Here is a 13597-nt window from a genome sequence, read left to right as displayed (position 1 = left end):
ATTGTAACGTATAATATAACTGACCCTCATCTGCACCTCTGATTACACTGTTTACTTTCTCATTCTTATATTCAGAGTTAATTATATTGTTTACATTTTTATCTTCATAATCATTTTATTGCCTATAGTTATGTATTTCTACTATTGCCATGCCCATAACTGTATCCCCCGTCCCTCCTCCCCCCTCCCCATACTGCTATGATGCCCGAATTTCCCCAAGGGGATCAATAAAGGAATATCTTATCTTAACTGTATCTTATCTTAAAAATGCGGTGTGTTTTGCTTGTGTTTTACATATACACCCGTTTCTTTGTATGTGTGTGTGTGTGTGTGTATGTGTGTGCATGTCTTCGCGTGACCCACAATCTCTCACTTCCCACGCAGGTGCGTAAGGAGTACGGCAAGTGTCTGCGTACCCACTGCTGCAGTGGTAAGAGTGTGGAGACCTCCATCTCCTCCTCCAGTAAGACCACCACCTCGCGGACCCCCGGACGATACTCCACGGGCTCACAGGTGAGCTTGCCTGCCTGCACGCCAGGACGCTACAGCACCGCAGACTCTCAGGTGAGACCGGGAGCGCACCCCACCGGGGGAGGGCTGGGCGAGACAATTCACTTTCAATTGGAGTCGGCTGAAGAGGCAGTGGAGTTTCATCACTGATATCGAAAATGTATACCATGAGGAGGGTCTTATCAAACGACCCAAAGATTCCAGCCCCTCTCCTCGCAAAGAAAGTCCTGAACCATACTTTCAATTCGTAGATCGAACGATCACTCAAGTTGTAGCCGACCCCTGTGCACACATGGTGGTTGTCGGTTGATGAATAGTTGGAGAAATGCCTGTCAAAATGGCATCTGCGTTTTTTTCATTTAAATGGCTACTCCCCTTAAATAGAAGTCGCCAACGAGTTGTTTCCCCGAAGTCTCGACTACAACCGTGTGAAATCAGATTATTCTTTCCGTTTGTGACTCTTGTGATGGGTGCGCCGTCAAGTATTTGGAATTGAGCGCGGCCGAAGTGCCCGGGTCGAGGGATGAGCATTCTCACGCTGCTACTTGCTTGGCCCGCGCTCCGGTCATGGCCACGCAAGCGCAACCGGCCCCCGATTGGATCGATCGATCTCGGTGCACCCTAATGAATTGAAAGTGAATTGTACTACACCCTGCTTCACGCTACATCACACTGCATCTGGTACACAGGTAGAGGAGCAGTAAAGGGACTGATGGATGAATTCTTTTCCCTCTCTTTTCCTCTTGCTGGCCCTGGCTTTGCTTTTTCCTTCGTCGCTTCACCTGCACTATTTTGCCTGCTTTTTGCACATCTCCTTCCTTTGATGTCACTTTGCTTACCGCGCACCTTCCCCTCTTTGGTCATCATGTATTTCCCTCCCTCCCTTGTTCCTTCCTTCCTTCCTTCCTTCCTTCCTTCCTTCCTTCCTTCCTTCCTTCCTTCCTTCCTTCCTTCCTTCTTCCTTCCTTCCTTCCTTCCTTCCTTCCTTCCTTCCTTCCTTCCTTCCTTCCTTCTTCCTTCCTTCCTTCCTTCCTTCCTTCCTTCCTTCCTTCCTTCCTTCCTTCCTTCCGTCCTTCCTTCCTTCCTTCCTTCCTTCCTTCCTTCCTTCCTTCCTTCCTTCCTTCCTTCCTTCCTTCCTTCCTTCCTTCCTTCCTTCCTTCCTTCCTTTCCCCATCATAACTTCTCCTCTCATCCCTTGTTCTCTCCTTCCTTTCTTCCCCCATCATCACTGCTCCTCTCCCTCTCTTTTCTGCCTTCCCTTTCTACCTCCTTGCCGCTCCGTCTCCCCCCCCCTCTCTCTCTCTTTCTCTCTCTCTCTCTCTCTCTCTCCTCTCTCTCTCTCTCTCTCTCTCTCTCTCTCTCTCTCTCTCTCTCTCTCTCTCTCTCTCTCTCTCTCTCTCTCTCTCTCTCTCGCTCTCTCTGTCCTTCCCCTACTCCCTCGCTCCCTCCTGTGTGTAGAGTCGTATCAGGCGGATGTGGAACGACACAGTGAGGAAACAGGAGTCTTCCTTCATCACCGGAGACATCAACAGCTCTGCCACACTCAACAGAGGTAACTGCAGGATACCTTGCCTTCTCCTCACTGCCACCATATCCCTGATTTTATTAATAGTGGGCAGCTCAGGCAGTGCATTGTAACACAGTATAGCTTGGGTGTTAGGGGGATGTCGTTAAAAATAATTTCTTCTACTCAGGATACTTTAAAGAGTGACTATGCAACGACAAAGAAAATATAGGAGCACTTTGCTGTCATAACTGACACGTCAGCCATTTTGTGGTCCTATTAAAACTGAAATGCAGACTAAAGAATGTTCCTTTCTCTTCTTTTACCTTGGATAGTCATCCTTTGAAGGGCCGCGTAGGAGAAGTCCTTTTAGTCTGTTTTAGTTATGTTTAAGTGGTTTGTGGCCTACTTATGCTTGCTCATTACCTCCTCTTAACCCTCAGAGACAGGCGGGGGTGTCTGCGCCCCCAGCCGACATCACTGTCTTTCAGAGGCTGTAGCAGCACACTCAGTTTTAAAGCTAGAGTGAAGATACTGGTATCATGAAACTAGACGATCCTGCGAACCGGCACCATGTCATGCCAGGTTGTGGGGAAGTGGGCTAAATAGTGCACCAAAGTTAGTCTAGCGGTCTCTTCACCACTTACATCAAGATATCTGAAGGAAAATGGGTTCTATGGGTCTCTGCTTTATAGAGATACCCACGTTATGCTAATCCCATTCAGTTTTGGGCAGAATCCATGCAGTTTTTGTATGCAGTATATGTGTTTTGTTTTTTTCGGTGATTCTAGAAATGGTATATTTATATGTCTGCATACTGGAGTCCCGAAACAGTCTTGAAATTGCATAAATTGGGAAATGACTGAAAGCTGATACTCTTGTGGATCCATTGAACCCAATTGTATTCATGTGTGATGATGTTAGTATCCATGTCATTATAGTGAGACAATTATTTTAACCTCTTAAAAGCCCTAGCCTAAAGGTACATACCCAAGTAAATGGAAGCTCCACTTGTACAAGGCCATTTGCATGTTCTAGGGACATCTATAGACCTCAGGGAATGTATGTCCAGTGTCAGAAATATTGTGTCTACTACTAGGCTTGAGTTAATTATGATGAAACAAAGGAGAATATAAATTACGATTTTTCTTTGCATCTTTGACAGTGAATACCAGACATCAAAACCTGCCACTGAGCTCGTTCAGAACCTTCTTGAGATCACGTGTACAAAAAATTCTAAGCAAATGCATAAAGGGAAGATGATTAAACAGAAGGTTTTGTAGATACAGTACTGAATTCTGCCATCCAGATTATTTATTTATTTATTTATTATTATTTATATATTTAATATTTTAAATATTATTATAGAATATAAAATATCAGACCTATAAATTACCTTATTATAGTCAAGTTGCACAGCTATGGATCGGGCCAAATCTACTCTTTCCAATGGCAGAGTTCAATCTGGATTTAGTATCACCAGGCGTGCAGCAGGAACCGTGAACTTTCCTATTATGGAAAAGTATCTGCCATTTGGAATTTAATTTGTATTTTTGGATATTGGATTTTTGCTAAACGTTCACAGAAAGGTAGATCAACTAACTGCGTTCTAATTCATGCCAATAACGTTCAGTTTTGTGGTCGATAATTCCGAAAAATAAGAGAAATACTTTTTTTTTTTTATTATTCCACAAGTTATTTGATTGACAGAAGCTGGCTTGAGCTGGGTAGTGTAGTTTTTCGAAATGTCAATGCTCATTGAAAGCCCTGTCTGTCCTTCATCATTATGACTACAAACAAAATAGAGCTTTTAGCGTCTATATTCGCTTGTTTATGAATGCATTTCCTAAACTGATATTTCAATAATAACACTTTAACCTATTGGTAAACAAACGTATTGCTGAAAATATACACTATGACTGCTGTTTTGACAGGATTAGTGTTAGGATTGAGGGTAGTGAGGGAAGGAGAGTAGAACCCAATTTGCAGGAATGGAATGGAGGGAGGCAGAGATGGCAGGATACGTGTAGATAAGGACTTTACTAGTACAACTTAACACTACACAAAACAAAAAGAACATAAACGTTGCAGCCGAGCTGGCACTAATAACATCGAACTGAGAGCACGGAAAATAACAGGCAATAAAACAAAACACTAACAAAACTTAATTCGAACAAATATCAGCAGTGCAAAACGACAAGGACAGGAACAAGGGGTAACCCGGAGGTATGACGCCACAAAGCGGTGAAGACAGAACCACACTTAAATACAACACTAATTCTAATTGGTAACAGCTGGCGCCAGTCCAAAACACAGAATAACCCAAACTAGACACAAAAGCATTATACAAATAACACAACCAGACAGGGGAACAACATCACACAAGGGAAGGAAAGGCATCAACAACACACACAAAGAAATCACATTAATCATACTATTAATCATATTAATCACATTAGCCAACACGGGTAATGTGAAGGCCTGCCCCATCTGCTGGTGACCACTAGAGGGTAGTATGAGACCATAGTTTCTCTTCTCATCACAGCCCCACCCAGGGCTGGGTCTCGGATCGTTACAGATTAGGGTCTTTCTTTACTCTTGGTTACATTTGGGGGAAAAACGCAACATTAATCCATACAGTCTGTAGACATGGATTTATGGCTTGGGTCCAGTACCGGACCCGTTGGGCTTAAGAGGTTAAGGGGTTAAACCTGACCTCACCTTTAGGCCTTTCACACCGGCTGGGCTCCGGGAATAATTGGTTCGGAACATGACAGAGGCTTTAGTTCGGCCCTCTAAGAAAACACTGAGCACAGATTTTTCATGTTCCGAACCAGTGTGAACGCGCCAGCCGGTTCGAGATTACGTTCGGGAACCGGCTCCGGTTTGTATTTACTTTTCTAGTTTAAGTTAATTCAATTAAAGAAATTGTAACTACAATTACATTTAAAACATTGTTATGCATAATAATCATCTGTTCTTGTGCGCAACCGAGGGAACATGTGTGCGCTTGCGCGGGAGCGCGCATGCGCGTGGCGTTTGGGCAGTTCCCATATTACGACTGCACCACTGGATGTGAGGGCCACCAGTCTGTAGTAGTTTAGCTCATTCAGGAGCCCTACTTTGGGTGCCGGTACAAGACATGATGTTTTCCACAGAACCAGGACCCTCCCCATTTGTAGACTCAGGTTGAAGATCCTCTGGAGAGGCTCACCAAGTTGAGCTGCGCAGTCTTTAACTATCAGCGCCACGGGCCTGGCCCATCTTTGTTCCTACTGCGCCACCGCTCTAAGAGATAGGAATGCATGGCAGTGTTTGCAGGGCTATATCTATATTCTATATTATAGCTATGGATACAATACTATGGCTCATTTGACATCAACTATCCATCGTTCAATATGTGAAAAAATAAAATCCATGCATACGTTTGCGTGTTATTCCGTGATGAATATAAGTATATGTAGCACTTGTGTCACTAACAGTAACAGCTGTTCGCCACGGGCACAGTTCTAGATTCGAATGAGGAGAGGAGTAATATACACAATTAAAGGAATGGTAGACCAGAGACAGAGTTATAACAATGGCCGGTGTTTTATTTCTAAGCGCGCTAGCTAGACATACAGACATACAAGACGTGAAGTAAACAGTAGTAGTGTGAAGTATCCCTTTTAGGTTCTTTCATAAACCACTCCTTCTTTCGGGAGGGTTAGTTCGGTATCAAGTCCTAGGTTGATTAGATCAACACATTAGGGTTGGTTCAGATGTCTCTGAGGTTATCTCTAGCTAAAGCTAGGGTCAAGGTTGGATAATGGATGTATCCCTTTATCATGAGTAACTCGTTATCTTTTCTTCTGCAATTGCAGATCAGTAAACTCTATATCAGTTTATCATGTCAATAGGTAAGTGTTTAAACATTAATTTAAACCTTTAAATGTGCAGGGAATGCAAGTACCTTATTAGGTGAAATGCCCCTTTAAACTCTTAAGTACCTCTATAATGGAGAACATCAGTAGTTCAGGTATCTTACTGGGCGTATTTACCCTTTAATTCTCCTTTCTTAACACTTTCAGTGCCGGCCATTAACATGGTAAAGCATGGTTAAATGCCAGCACCCACTTCAATGATAGCGTTGTGAACGCATAATCTCTGTCTTAAATTATGGCTATGTGTCTAATCTGCCCGTCGCTTATCAATGACTTGTTTGCAGTCAACATTGTCGAAACGGATTGTTTTTTAATCGCTTAATTTCCGTTTTTATAGCATTTTGAAAAGCCCTCGTTTTCAAGGAAAATATAAAGATTCCGTGATAAACGGCATTTACTGGAATATTCTGGATACACAAAAACGTTGTCATTTTTCGGCCTATTTATGAATAGTTTTCAAATAAATGCTAGATTATCGATAGTATATGTGTACTTATGCACGCTATAGAAGCGGGCTGAAATATCGATTATCTCATTTCCTGATCGCTCGCACAGGCACACACACACACACACACACACACACACACACACACACACACACACACACACACACACACACACACACATGGGGCACACGCTGATATATAGGTCAAAACAGATCCGATTACCCCAAGACTTGTAAAATAAATTCCTTACCTTAGATCAGATGTTATCCAAAAAGATTATTCCAATTCCTGATCGCCATTCCAAATATCGATCACGCTTATTGATTACAGTGTTGGGTACTGTAAATACATAATCCACGCTGTTCTGATGGCTGGCGATCACTTGGTCTCTTCAGTTGGCTTGACGGAAAAGTAAAATGAGGAAACTGCCCCCCCCCCCCCCCTTCGTCAGTCTAAAGTAATGGGGTGCAGTTACACAGGGAGAGACGATAGGGGGCGGTATTTTCCCAATTGAGCTCAGAGAGAGTCTGCAACACTAGTGTGAGGCTCGATTGATGAAATATGAATTCAAATCGCCAATAAAAAAAATACGACAAACAAACGCTATATAGCGTTGGCGGGCACTCAAAGGTCGGCATAAACTAACGACAAAAAGCGTGGCTGGCATTCAAAGTGTTAATGGAGAATTAGTATGGAGTATTTACCCTTTAATTCTCCCTTCTTATAGGAGAAATATCAGTTCCCATATATCAAATCAAATCAAATACAAAATACAATATCAAAATAACAAAAGGTGAACGGGGTCGAAGCCCTTGGAAGTCCTTGTATTCCCGTTCAATCAGTTTGTGTCATAGAAAAGGATATGGTCCTTGGAAGTTCTTATGACTCAAGTTCAATCAGTTCAATCCTACCGGACTGTTGAGGCAACAGGAATTGAGCAACAGGGGTATTCGAATCAGGCCGGCATTAGCCTTGATCTATATCAGAGGTTCAGTGGGTTGGCTCGCCATCTTGTATCGGTCCGGCACACTGCCTCATCCCGCGTGGGCACACGTCGTGAATGGTGGTCGGCCGGGACTCCTGGAACTGCTCCCAGGGTGGAACGGGGTGCTAGAAAAACCTGGCCTGCGTCAAGCAGGCATTCAGAAAATAAAAGCTATTTACCATCTTTTATCGCTTCATCATCTTTTCATTGCTTTCAGAATGAATAATCAATCAGGCTACTTTTAGCTATGCTAAGCTAAAGTAGGCTACCTTATCACAGCACATGGGAATGTCCGTCTGTCCCATGCTAAGTTAGGCTAAAGTGCGCTGGCATATGGGACATTCCTCATGTTCCATATTAAACTCTCAAAAACAGTCAAAATGTATATATACCATGTTCTTATCGTACAGCATATCAATACAATTATAAGTACTTCTGAAATGGTTCATGGTTCATTTAACCAAATTGAGCTTGAAGCTTCGCTAGCATGACTCAGGATGAAGCTACATTATTAGCTTATAGCATTGAGCTAACGATTTTGTATATTCGACAAATGGACAGCACAATATTGATGAAACTCACCAAAACCGCAGGCTACTTTAACTGCAACGCTTCTTCGGTTTTGCAACTGGGGGAATCTTTTATAACTGTTTGACAACTGTTTTTGTGGTGGTATTTCATCTCGGTATCCAGCAACATTTAGCTGCGGCTATCTCCGTCAATCTGGAATCTCATCTGGCGTAGTGCAAGACTCACCTGCCGTAAAGCAAGGCGTGGCTGTCGTGACATCTATCTACGTCATGAAGTAATTTAAAGGGCAGTGCAGCAATTCAAAGGATTTGGCCAAAGTTGCTAATCTCATACGCATATACATATGACCGAATAATAGGGCTGCAACTAACGATTATTTTGGTAGTCGACTAATCTGTTGATTATTTTTTCGATTAGTCGACTAATCTAACGATTATATCTGTCACACCCTCCATCTCTGCTTCCTATGGGCGCGGCTCCTTTTCCGGGCTCTTAGCAGACTTCTTAGCTTAACATAACAGACCGACAGTAAGTTTGGGGGTACGAATGGGATAACTGGGGTTGCAACAAAAGTGCAACTAGGGCTAAAAACACAATGAAATAAAATAATAATAATAAATAATATATCCTTCTTAGCAGACTTCTTAGCTTAACATCCCAGGGAACTAATGGGATAACTGGGGATGTTGTTTGCTCCTGACAAGAGTCTCAAAGTCTGGGGTGATGGTAGACAAAGCAACTCTGAGGTCATGCTTAATGTCTAATCTGTTCCTCTGCTTTGTCTTCAGCTGGACCACAGCTGAGAAGCCACTTTCACAAAGATAGGTAGTGCAAAAAAATTCAATACAAAATTTTAATTAAATTTTTTTAAAGACGCATCGACGCAACAATTCGGCGTCAACAAGTTTTTATGATCGACGTCGTCGATTATGTCGACTAATCGTTGCAGCCCTACCGAATAATATTAACTACTTATGTTCTTACATAATAGCATTAACTATGTATGTTCTTATTCAATGGCATTAACTATTTATGTCCCTATGACTAAATAGTTATGAATCTGAAACCTGGGTTACATATAGTTTCAGAGTGATCCTAGCTAATTCCAGAAAACGGCGCTATGGAGCAATATGTGAATTTTACTAAAAGCATTGGCGTTGCTCGCCTGGACACACTACTATTTCCAAATCAAATGTATATAATAGATATTATGTTTCATCATGAATGAATGAAAGGGGGGGGGGTAGTTTTTTGATGCTTTGATCGTCACCAACGGCATATGTTTTGGAGTACGTTACACATGGTCGTTGCGATCGATGTGAAATCATTGATGTCATATAGTCCTTACCTTCACTAGGAGGTACCCCAAAAAGAATATTCCAATTGTCTGATCACGATTTCCAGTATTGGTGTCCATTGTGTCGCCAACATAATACACCACAACACATGCATCGGGGGCATTGGACGCGTTTCAATGTGATCGAGTGAACCGCTGGACTCGCCTGACCAAAAAAGCTGCTCCCGGAGTGAATTAAATGTAACACCGGGTGTGAAAAAAAGGTTTAGAAGGGTGGGCGATACTGCCACCTGGCAGGATGCGGCCGGTATTGCACTCTAGATATCGAATAAAAGAAATAACGATGAAAACCCGACTAATACTCGGGTATGGTGCTGAACGGTTGGCGCGTTAACCCGACTGGCGCTGATTGAGTTAAGCAGGTCTCGGACACACACCATCTGGTCTGGCTGCTATTCCAGGGCGCAGACTCCCCAGCTCCAGCCTCACCTCATCTCCGGTGAAGGACAAGGGTGGGGGCCCAGGTGTGGGGGGAGTTGCAGTTGCAGTGATGGGGGTGCAAACGTGTGTGGGGGGGAGACGCTGCAGCTGAAGTGGGGGGGGAGGCTGTACAGACTGGGGCAGACATTGGCCGCAGTGTCAAACCTGTTGCAGAAGCGGTTGTGCTCATTGGCCAATGCTACTCACTGTTGTAGAAGCGGTTGTGCTCATTGGACAACGCTACTCACTGTTGTAGAAGCGGTTGTGCTCATTGGACAACGCTACTCACTGTTGTAGAAGCGGTTGTGCTCATTGGACAACGCTACTCACTGTTGTAGAAGCAGTTGTGCTCATTGGACAACGCTACTCGCTGTTGTAGAAGCAGTTGTGCTCATTGGACAACGCTACTCGCTGTTGTAGAAGCGGTTGTGCTCATTGGACAATGCTACTCGCTGTTGTAGAAGCGGTTGTGCTCATTGGACAACGCTACTCGCAGTTGTAGAAGCGGTTGTGCTCATTGGACAACGCTACTCGCTGTTGTAGAAGCGGTTGTGCTCATTGGACAACGCTACTCGCTGTTGTAGAAGCGGTTGTGCTCATTGGACAACGCTACTCGCTGTTGTAGAAGCGGTTGTGCTCATTGGCCAACGCTACTCGCTGTTGTAGAAGCGGTTGTGCTCATTGGACAACGCTACTTGCTGTGGTTGTGTGCTCATTGGCCAACGCTACTCGCTGTTGCCTGGCTGTTCTTTTCTTTCTTGTAGCCAGTGATGGTCCTCATTCCCCTCCACACCTCGCTGGTGTCGTTGTGCTGCAGCTTCCTCTCTACTCTCCTCCTGTAGCAGCTCCTTCGCCTGCTTTAATCTCCTCTTCAGCTCGTGTCGCACATGCTGGAGCTTCTCCCTGAACACCATCCCTAAAGGCCTCCTTTTTTCCTGGTTGAGGAGTGCCTCGGTGTCACCCGTGATCCAGGGTTTGTTACTGGGGAAACAGCGTACAACAGTGGCCATACAGGAGTGAATGTAGTCAGTGGTGCAGTCAGCCATTCTGTCAATGCCAGTGACCAGGCTGTCCTCCTGTGACTCAGGCAGAACATTCCAATCTGTGCACTCACAACAGTTCCCTTAGAGACTCACTGGCCTCTGGTGACCATTTCCTAATGAAAGTACATTATTTTCATCGAACTTAATACATGTTTTGTATGCAACCTTTTCCTTCAGAGTAATTTGTTTCCGTGGGGTTCAGGGAAATGTCGAGGAGTAAAAAGCAGGCTGTTTGACATAATAGTGCCGTGAAAGAACAACAAGTTTTTTACTAAAATAACAGTTATTTTCTGCCACACTGTAACACTGGTAGTACCGGTAGTACTAATAGTATGGCAAGGTACAGCAAGGGTACACAAATACAACAAAACTATTATTTGCAGATCCCTTGAACCAATTAAGCCAAAAGTAGTTATACCTCACTGAAGATCCTCAACACAGATGGCTGAGAAGGCATCAATTTAACTAAATCTAGAGGCAGATACTATACACTGTATGTAGAGTATTGTAGAAATCAGGTCATTGGGTATTAGAGTTATGCCACTGTGGGTGCCCTTGTGTAAAAAGCACAATAGTATTTCCCAAAAAATATCATGGTATTTCCATAATTTCTTTTGGTATTTACTAGTGGTGGGGGAAAATATCGATACAGTATACTAGTATCGCGATACTTTGCGTGGCGATACTGTATCGATACAAGGACGCCAAGTATCGATATTTTATTATTAAAATATATATATATACGTATATTATATATATATTTTTTTTTTTGTATAAGGAAGTTACATTGTTCATTTCAATACCTGTAATAGTACAGTAGTCCACACACACACACGCACATGTGTGCATTCAGTTAAGTTCGAATATGACAGTTCAGTTTGTCAGGTACATGCAACACAGATTACATTGTGGACATCTGTCTGCTTGAGAAAATCCCATTTGCTGCAATACAAATGATTGAAGTGAGATGAACAGACTGAAAACTTTATGTTATTAGATAAGACATGTTGACAAAGTTTTACTTTGCAGTTGAAAAAGGTAATAAATCGCAATATATCGGAATATTAATATCGCAATACTCAGCATATCAAAATATATTTTGAATCGCAATACTATCGTATCGTGATACTATTGTATCGTGAGGCCTCTGGTGATTCCCACCCCTAGTATTTACATAATCTTACAAAAGTACAAAAGTGGTTATCATGGCAATGAATAATTTCATTCATGACAGCATCCTCTGTAAATGATTCATACGGCGTGGCCACTTGGGGTGCCATGGTAAAACTGAAATTACCATCAAACCACCATGATACTCTTTCGAAAGGGTAGTACTAGTTAGAGCTGTTCCTAGATGCTGCTCCTCCAGTGGAAGCTATTGTACTGTAAAGAAATAGGAACTGTGAAGGTGAGGGTAATGAGGACATGGACACCTTGATGGTGAGAGACACCTTGACACACACACATGCACACGCGCACACGCACACTTGCTCAGACTCATCTGCATATTCACACATATACACATACACACACACACACACATCACACATCACACACACACACACACACACACACACACACACACACACACACACACACACACACACACACACACACACACACACACACACACACACACACACACACACTACCATCCCTCAGTCTCTAAATGGAGGTGTGGCCCTGGCTTCCTTCAGGCCACTAATAAGCTGTTAGCATGACAGATTGATGCTAAAGCAGACACGGTGTGTGTCAGTGCCTGAATTATCACACACTGGTGCAGGATAAAGTCCCCCCCCCACCTCTTTCTCTCTCTCTCTCTCCCTTTCTCTCTCTCTCTCTCTTCCTTTTCGCTCTCTCACTGTCGCCCTTTTTCTATCTTGGTCTCCCTCCTTCCCTCACATCTTAATGTAAGGAGCAGAAAGCTACTTAGCTGGTAGAGTTCAAATGACTACATAATTGCCTCACTGAATAGGGATGGAATGGAATAAATTCGATAGGCCGATATGAGATTTATTTGCTGGAGTGAAGAGTTATTGAGTATTATATAAGGGGTAGACATTTTCACCCATTTGAGTCCGAGGGAGATATTCTCTCCGACCGCCATAAGTGGGGGGTGGTTACAAGCTGCATATGAATACATAAAGCTACTGTAAGTGTAAATGTGTATCTTAACTGTTAGATTGCGCAATTTGACAATTTTTTCTGAACGCTGTTAAAGGGATGTGCCACTCAAATTTCTGAATTTCACAAACCTCATCAGGATACTGTCGCCATCCTGGGGCGGCTAAGTTGCGCAGTGGGCAAGACGCTCGCCACTAACGCAGGAGATGCTGGGTTCGAGCCCAGCTCTCGGCGTTGCTACCGGCTTGGCTGGTCGTTCATACTAACACAATTGGCAGTGTTAGGGGTGGGAAAGCCGGTGGGTGGGGATTGGACGTTGTGGACAGCGACTCCTACAGGTCGGTTGGTGCGCCTGTACAGCAGAATCAGGAAGTATCGGGGCAGCGTGAGCCTCCCACGCGTTACTCCTCGCCACTGAGAGATTGCGCTGTTCAGGTGAAAAGATGCGACAGCTGCCTCCTCGTGTACCGGAGGGGACACGTGATGCAAGGCTTGGTCCTCACTGCAGCCGACCAGTGGGAGGCATAGTCTAGCAACCTTCGAGACAGGGGAGGGGAGAATTGAAGGGAGAATTGGCGAGGCGAAATTGGGATGGGAGAAAAATTGAAAAATAAGGAGAAAAAGTGGATTTAAAAGAAAAATTATACTGTCGCCATCCCCAGCTCTATCCATTTAGAGTCATCCATGGAACTAGATTGTTGTGACAACCCAGATCAGGGTACTTGGACAACGCTCTCCTTTCTGGCTGTTGGAG

At 43.7% G+C, this 13597-nt stretch overlaps 1 pseudogene across 1 annotated transcript in view; it reads left to right on the top strand.

Annotated features, from left to right (window-relative positions):
- LOC311231632 (adhesion G protein-coupled receptor L3-like) overlaps positions 1–13597 on the top strand; it is a 209398-nt pseudogene that overhangs the window by 186838 nt on the left and 8963 nt on the right. Inside the window, exons 8-9 of the transcript XR_014621060.1 lie at positions 385–564; positions 1969–2062. The product of XR_014621060.1 is annotated as an adhesion G protein-coupled receptor L3-like (transcript). The remainder of the gene's footprint in view (positions 1–384; positions 565–1968; positions 2063–13597) is intronic.

Source organism: Notolepis coatsorum (assembly GCF_963971535.1).
Source record: "Notolepis coatsorum genome assembly, chromosome: 7".
Lineage (NCBI taxonomy): Eukaryota > Metazoa > Chordata > Actinopteri > Aulopiformes > Paralepididae > Notolepis > Notolepis coatsorum.
This window is presented reverse-complemented; position numbering and strand designations above follow the sequence as displayed.